We start from the raw sequence: 9,229 nt of genomic DNA on the forward strand, positions 1-9,229 counted from the left end.
CTTGGTAACTGTTGCAAATTGCATCCCGCACATGCTCTTTGCTATTCACATTAGGTAATTTCTCTGGACGGTTCGTGTAATGGATATTTTAACGTGTGAGAAATGCTTCCATCAGACCAAGTCAATGTTCACATGCATTACTGTACGTAAGACAAACTTCTGGACGAGCTGTACCTCTAAAACGTACACATGTGGCTGAAGTAACTCATCTTCGTATCTCTGACAAGCATTCTTTCTGTCACTAACGAATGTGTTGAGCTCCATAGGCCCGTTCAACAGGGTGTCCACCATTCTCTTCCACTCACTCTATGCTCTTCTCTGTATCTCTCGAGCAGTGAGGAACAACCTCCATCTTCTTTGTCCAACAAGAGAACTTTTTTTTAAAATGGCTCTGAGCACTATGGGACTCAACTGCTGAGGTCATCAGTCCCCTAGAACTTAGAACTAGTTAAACCTAACTAACCTAAGGACATCACACACATCCATGCCCGAGGCAGGATTCGAACCTGCGACCGTAGCGGTCTCGCGGTTCCAGACTGCAGCGCCAGAACCGCGCGTCCACTTCGGCCGGCCAAGAGAACTTTGTTTAGTCGTGTTAGTCCATGCTTGTGTGTAAGTGAACAATAGCGTTTTTCTTTGTCTTTGTTTCAAAGTACTTTCCAACTTTACTCTTTTGCATATTTTATGTGCACCAGCAACATGTGCCAGATCTTTGTAATGCAAGGTGGTTCAACCATCATGAACCATTGTTATTCTGTCGCAGTTCTCTTGAGTACCAAATCAAATGGCTCAAAATCTTTCTAGTTCTTATACATGTTTAACAAGTTCTATTTAATAGTGAAAGGACTAAACTTGTTTGTGGATACAGGTGGAATTGCCCACAATCTGCAAACAGATGGAAGCTGCCGCTACAGGTTTCAGTGTGCTGCATTGGGCTGCAGCAACAAGGGTTACTTTGAGGAGATGGCTGTAACATTTGTAGTTGCCTGCAATACCTAATGCCATCATGCTTTCTTATGTGCTTGACCTGACTAATTCATTCTCATCTGACGATTAATGGTAGACAGTGCCAGGCTCTCCTTTCATGCCACAACAGTAGTTGCCGTATGGTACCTATTGCCCAAAATACAAGTGAGCTTGCATGAGCCATGTCATCAGTTGAGTCAGAGACCAGTTTTCCTGCAAGGTTTTGACTTGGACAGGAGGAGAAGTTGCTCTTTTCTGGGAGTTCCAGTCATAACGGCCGATGAAGTCCCTCAGGTAGGTAGCAGCTAGGATGGGAAGGAAGTCCATTGTGGACTCAGTATGCTTAACGGGGACCTCATCTGAAACTGGAGGAGGCCCTACCGGTGGATATTGAGAGCACTGTGTGTAGAGCTAGCTGCAAGTTGTGACTCTTGCGAGCAACAGTACTGCCCGTTGCTTGGATTCGGTGGCTATCTTCAGTTCCTTTACACAAATAGTTGAAGTGGTGAAGGTATGTACTCTCACTTAAGGGCTGAAAGTACGGTTTGCTATTTGTGACATTGTCCCCAGAGTCAACTGTGGTCCTCCTCCTTGACACCAGGTGCATGACTTCCACCAAAGGCTCTATCAGTTCCATGACAGGCTTAGGTGCAGATTTCTTGGTTTGTGCTTTAGTACATGGAATTGTATGATCACACTTCATTCGTCAGGTGTGAACACCACTCTGAAAGCAATTCCATAATGTCTAATCAGATAAAGAGAGAGTCAGACAGTGAGGTAATATGGTTAAGGATCAGGGGCAAAGATGGGCCTGAAATCAACTATTGAATGGTGGAACTCTGCAGATAAAGCTTGAAAAATTTTGCAGGTAAATATGCAGAGCATTACATAGCAATAATGGGACATCTCTGCCCCATGCCCCATCATCACTGAATGCAGAGACAGAAATTGGCAGTCATGAGGCATTTATAACATAGTTGATCACTGAAGTTGAATAAAAGGTTTGGAAAGTTAGAAATATATTTCTGCTTCACAAGTGCATCAAGAACATGATTAGAAGTTACCTGAGTAGTTAGCAGCAAATATTCTTATCAAACTATTGCATGAAAAACTGCGCAGTTTCTTATTAGCAAATTTATTCATTAGAATAAGTCCTCCAGATTCCCAATATATATATATATATATATATATATGTTTGTGTTTGTTTGTGTGTCTATCGACCTGCCAGCGCTTTCGTTATATATATATATATATATATATATACCGAACGAAAGCGCTGGCAGGTCGATAGACACACAAACAAACACAAACATACACACAAAATTCAAGCTTTCGCAACAAACTGTTGCCTCATCAGGAAAGAGGGAAGGAGAGGGGAAGACGAAAGGAAGTGGGTTTTAAGGGAGAGGGTAAGGAGTCATTCCAATCCCGGGAGTGGAAAGACTTACCTTAGGGGGAAAAAAGGTAAGTCTTTCCGCTCCCGGGATTGGAATGACTCCTTACCCTCTCCCTTAAAACCCACTTCCTTTCGTCTTCCCCTCTCCTTCCCTCTTTCCTGATGAGGCAACAGTTTGTTGCGAAAGCTTGAATTTCGTGTGTATGTTTGTGTTTGTTTGTGTGTCTATCGACCTGCCAGCGCTTTCGTTCGGTAAGTCACCACACGTATTTAATGGATATTTTCTTGCTGAGTAGTCAAATTAAGCTGTTCAAAATTTTTGTATAGTTATATATCAAAATATTTGTACGAATGTTTAATATTTTTACAGAGTCACAGAACACAGACAGAAATTTTTCCAACTTTCCAAGAATGTCACTGTAATAACAACACATCATGACTGCAGTAAAGAAAGTGTGTGGTGCTCTACTTTGGTTTATATGCTTGTTGGTAAGGAAGTTATTTTAGTCTTAAAGTTTGCTTAACAGTAGCACTTCTAACTATGTTTTAATGTGAAGCAATTATGTCAAGAAGCTGCTAATTTATTTATTTATTTATTTACATAATTTGCAGTCTGCCATGCCTATTTCATAAAAATATGTACACTGTTTAAAAAGTTCACATTTAAATATATCGTTTAAGAAACAGTTAAATTACTATCACAATTAAAGATAACACACATTTTCTGATACAGGCTGCTGTCGAGTGCCGGAGGCGTAAGGACAAACAACAGTTGCAGACTCGTGAAACCAATGTGTTTACTTTTGTGCGACTGCTCTTCATGAGACTGGTTTATGGCATAGCAAGTGCAATGGGTGTTAGTGATCGCTTATCTGAATTTATGGGAGGCGTGTTTGTGCCTCCAGGTGTAGATGAAGACTATGGAGATTATGACTACTTCTGAGAGACATCATCATCATTTACTATTGCCTTCCATTCATTACAGAACTTCTGTAACTGGCAAAGATGAGGCAGTGGATTTAAGGATGAAATGAAGTGCAAAGATTATCAATAATGTACACTAATTGTTACTTAAGTCCTATTTATTAATTTAAAAATGGAGTTACCATAATATTTATATTTCATTGTCATTTCGTTCTTCCATATGAAGCATCTCACTACAGATATTTAAAATTATTAAGCATAATAATTCATACATTTATGTATTAAAGCTGTTATGATAACATGTATATAAAATATTTATAATATTTATTTATGTATTTAAAATAGATTACCAAATATTTTATGAAGACTTTTCCAAATGAGCACAATACAAATCAAGAAGTTGAGGGAAACAGAGCAGCAGTTTTGTACCTAATGCAGATGTTTGTCTTGTACAAATGATAATGAACAATTTTTGCAAGATTTTTGTTTAATCTATGACTAAACACATGCAGTAAATAAGCCTTATATGGAAAAATTACGATGTATCAATTTCAGTACCTGTTAAAGCCAAGTAATTCATATGGGATCACTCCCCACAGTGTAATATAAACCAACATGAAAGTTTAAATGTGTAATTTCCTATCCCTTGGTGGTACAAAAAATGCACAAGTATTTTTTTAAAAAGTGGATATGTTAAAATACAAAATTTTGAAAAAAAATACAATGTAAGTTTAGTTTGCTCTAATCAGTTACTACTGGGACAGGCTCCATTTATTGATGGAAACTGTGACTAACTTTTGCTTCAACTTAAATAATTAGTAAATTTTTTTACCAATATTTATACAGCATTAAATTATTCTTGCTCTCCTAAATTTACATAAAAGATATGTCACATTCAAACATATTTATTTGTTAATTAATGCTTTCAGGCATACTACAAAGAAACAAGATGTATAAAAAGCCAATACCAGTTAAAAAAATAACAAGTGTTTAATACAAAAAATACTTTCAAATAATAAGTATATACATGTAGTATCTTCAGTACATTTCTTCCCGACATTCAATGATTAACAGAACATGCTTTAAACTTGTTTTTTAAAATATAAAATTCTCCAAGTTGGTAGATATGTGGAATTATAATAAATAGTCCTTCCTTCTTTTAATAGAGAGGAATTGTATGGTATAATGTTGTGTGCCTTTACTTCTTACTTCAGCAGTGCACTACCATTGCAAGTTTTGTGCACTTATATCAGAGACTGCCTGGAAATCCTGGATGAATTGCAGAGACAGTTTAGTTTGATTTTTCTGCCTGTGGAGATTCCACTGATGCACCCTGAACAATTATCCCCAAATTTTTGTTTCTTTCCATTTTACTTCTCTGCTCTCAATTGTTTAGAATTCATGTTAGGATGATTTAGAGAAACGCAGAAAAGTGGATGAGCAATGTTGACCATGCTTCACAGCAATATATCTTTGTAAAACTTAAACATGAGGATAAGTGCCAACAACATATGCCTTTATTCACTGAACTAATCTAGCATGAAAGCAGCACATATATGAAACACAAAAAATGTGGACTTACGAGAGGAATGTTAATTATAAGCATAGGTCTTGAGACAGCCTTACTGAATAGGTTATTTCATATGCCACAGATTGCAGTATGTACAATCTGCTTATGGTTTATAACATAAAATTAAACCACTGGTTGCTATACCCTCTAGGGCTATGCAATTGTAAATTATGCAAGTAAAGGGTTATTATTTACCAAAAGAAGACAAAAACAAATAGTTGAGTTACTTACGAGAACAGAAGAAAAACAAAATGATGAAAATTGTGTCTAATATTTACAGAAAGACACACTAATGGATGTAAGATGACCTTTTCTCAAGAACTTCACTACCAAAATTTCCCTCAAAGAAGATTCACCTACCTTGCTGACTTAAGACATAAATAGCAGACATGTGTGTTAATTTTTTTTGATGAGGCTACAGAAAACCATGTTATCACTAGCTCTCTCCTCCTTGGTTACACGCAAGCTTCAAGAATTACTCTACCATAAATTATCAGCTAATGAACGCGTTTCTTTGCTTTGTTGCTGTTCTTTTATCTAATTTGTATTGTATTTTGAGAATATCTCAGATTTCAATAAATCTTTAAAAGTTGACATGCTGCCAATTTGTCTAATATTTAAACAAAAATGTTTTTGTATCACAGCTCCGAACAAATGTGCAAATGATAAATTTAAAAAAAATTATGAGAAGGAAACCTTCAAAAGTAATGGGTGCAGATTAAGAAATTAATGTAGTACCCCTCTACGCATTATTGCTGATGGTCATGGTGAAGTACCAGTGCCCTCCCATGTGAACGACCAGCACGGTTCATAAAGTACCATACTGGTAAAGTCAAGTTGAGGTTATCTGATTGCAACATTTAGAACTGATAAGGTTTCAGAAAAGATAAGTCAAAGACATAGCAATCATCAGATCATAAACTTTTTTAACTGTAATAAACAGTAGCGTATGCTGTTAGTCTGACTGACATAGCTGGTACATTCAGTGTGGAGTGGCCAACCCTAGATGCCAGATTTAGATACCTGACTGTCCCAGGACATGGACTACTCAAAAGACAAGGTGATAAAACAGGTAACTGGTGAAGTAATCATCATGAAAGCCTACTGTATATCTTCTATCATTTCCATTGCCTCACATGGGTGTGTTTATATGTATATTCTGAAGTGATCTAAGGGAAGGCTTTGGAAACAACTGATGTGGAAGGTAATAAAAAAACTCATGTTTACTTTATCATGATGCAATATTCTTTCTTTAGTGTATAATACATGGAGGCAGTTGTAAAACAAGAATAAATCAAATCCAGCAGTAATCGAGGTTAGAAAAAGTACTAAATTTCTACAAACCTTTTGTGTGCACAATGAAAATACCTAAACATGGAGCACAGAATTTGTCAACCACCAGAATCATTTAATTTTGGTAGTCCAATGGAATGGCTTCACTGAATCACAAAATTTTAAGCTTCAGGATTTAATTTAAAGTTCAAAGCTCAACAGATAATTTCATTAATTAACTGTTTGGGTCCACAAGGTGAAAATATACTTCCGACATTTGGTCTAAAGGAAGAGCAATGCAAAGAATACATGTAAGTAGTAAAAGCTTTTTCTGTTAACCATTTTATGCCAATAAGGAATCTAACTTATGAGTGAGCGATGTTCAACCAACAATTTTGGTGCATTGAATGACAGACTCATTCATGGACAAATCGTCATAGTTGTTGACGATGTAATCACCAAATCATGAGGAGCTGCCAGAAAAAGAAAGTCATCTATGTATGAATATTAGCTGTACATCTTGTAACTTAGGTGGCGACATACAGTGGAAGCCGCTTTCGTCAGTCCATTTAGAGGTCATGTGCATTGAGAATCTGCCAATTTCACACTCACTGACTGTGAATTGGAAGTAATAAGTTGCAAAGTCATGTCCCATCTCTAAATAAACAGTCCCAAATTCCATACACAGAGGCCATCAAACATTGAGAAAAGAGAGTTCCAGCATGCAGCAGAGTTCCAGGCCACGAGAGTTCCATACTGAGCAGCCTTGAATGACCAACAGCCTACAGCAAATCCTATGTAAGTGAGATTTATATTCAGTTAAGCTTGTACACTAAGGAGGACTTGCAAAACTTGCCTGTACATGCCTCTGGACTAGGGTTATTGGTTTCCATCGTACATCTGTCTGCATGTACCCTTGTCTGTATGTCACTTCCATTGTGACAAGTACTTGAACCTAACAGTTCAATTACAGCAAAATAATCTGGCACTTCCACGGCTCGTGGTTTGTAATACCATACATTAGTGTCTACCTGAATCAAAGTTATAGGATGGGATGGACATTCACTCTGGTAACTGAGTGGAGAATGTAGTAAGCCTAATCTGTTTTACACTTATTGAAGTTATATACTAGTGTCAGTCCTCTTCTGTGTGTTCATTGCAAACATGCAAAGAAGCAATAAAAACCACACAAGTAAGTGAGGCAGAGAATCATTTCCTTATGACCGTGTCTACCTTCTTAGTCTAACATCCGGGTCACTCCATACTGATTCCAACCACAGAGACTTGAAAAATCCCAGCTTGACCCTGTTCGCATTTCACTCCCATAGACAGCTGCTCATGTACCAAGAAACAGATGACCTCAAATCCCACATCATCTATAATCTGAGCAAGAGCTTCTAAGAAAGTATGTTGCTGTCCACACTGGTTTATGACAATGATCAGAAAATGACAAATGCACTGCAAGTACATAATTATTTATATCTACAATCAGAAACTAATCTTGTGAAACAAAGTGAACAAGTGAAAGCAAAGCTGACTCAAATTCCCTCTGGTGTTTTTAAAGATTAGTCTAATGATGTGCTGACAGGATGAGAAGAATACATTCTTCAAACAGAAATTTCAAGAGGATTACAATTCAGACTTAAGAATAAATGGCAACACGTCAAATAGCAGCAAAGGTGGTGTAAGGTACAGTGGCAATCTACAAATAAAAAAAACTATTACTTGAAAAAGTGTTGTCACAGCACTTCAGACAATACAGCCCATTGTGTCCCTCGGGTGGCAGAGCTATTTATTGGTAAAATAGATCAAAGCTGTACACAGTAACTTCCAAGATATGGGAGAAAGGAAAATAATATAATACAGCAACCCTAACAAGGACATTCAAACAGAAATTTTATGCGATCATTGGGATTCTCAGTTACCATGAAAAGTCAGCGTTGTTTGACACATACGTCACAGAGGGGCTGGACCACACACTGCCTGCTGACAGAATTTATAAAGACCATGATGACATCAAACGAGTTAATGACAGTGGAGTAAAACTATGCAAAACAAATAAAATTTAAAGAAAAGATGACTGAAATCCCCAAGTGTCACACACACTTCTAAAACCTTGAAAGCTCATGAGGGAACCGGGACACAGATTGAGGAGTAGGAGAATACCTCCTCCACCACAGTCTGTGCATGCTTCCTCTGACACATGCCCTTTTAAGGACTTTATCACTTACTTGAAATTCATGTTAGAAGCTGATCACAAGCCTCTTGTTCCAATATTAGGCAAAAATTTTACGATAATATGTCAAAGCTACAACACATGAGACTTCAACTAGCAAGACACAGGAACTAGGGGAACAGTGAACCATAGGAAACAGTGAATCAACAACAATAATATTTAGATCAATATTCAGGGATATTCAGTGTTTAGAGAAGAGGGAGGTTGGAAATATGAGTATCACCACTTGCCTCTGATTGCCTGAAACTGAAAACAGTTGTTTGAGTTTTGGAGCATCTTTTCATATTGTATGATAAAAAATGTATTTTCATTCATTGTGTTTTTCATTACTATTTTTATTCCCTTGAAAATCATATGTTAATACACGATTTTTGAATACATGGATTTTGATTATTTATAACCACAATACCAAATGCCAAAAACCATTGGATAACATTAAAGAGTTTTCCTCTGATTGGTGTACTGGGGGACAATGAAACAATTCAAATGGGGAAGAATGAACCACTAGTGTACTGAACCTCCTAATTATTTTTTCCATAATATCTGTGGAAATTTTTTTAATTATTTGTGTAGGTAATAATATGATGCTTTTTCTTGTTGCTTAGAACATAACTGCATGTCTGGTCAGTCAGCAGTAGTACCTACTATCTAATGGATGAGGTTAATTTACAGACACAGATTGAACAATGTGTTAAAACACTTAAAACTTCCGGGCTGATAGGCCAGGGTCGAAGTGTAAAACTTAATGACTGTCTATATGCCTCCCTATGAGCCCTAATTTCTGATATTTTATCTTCATGATCCATATGTAGAATGTATGTTGCTGGTGGTAGTATAGTGTGTGTGTGTGTGTGTGTGTGTGTGT

The sequence above is a fragment of the Schistocerca americana genome, chromosome 6 (genome assembly GCF_021461395.2).
Source record: "Schistocerca americana isolate TAMUIC-IGC-003095 chromosome 6, iqSchAmer2.1, whole genome shotgun sequence".
Classification (NCBI taxonomy): Eukaryota; Metazoa; Arthropoda; class Insecta; order Orthoptera; family Acrididae; genus Schistocerca; species Schistocerca americana.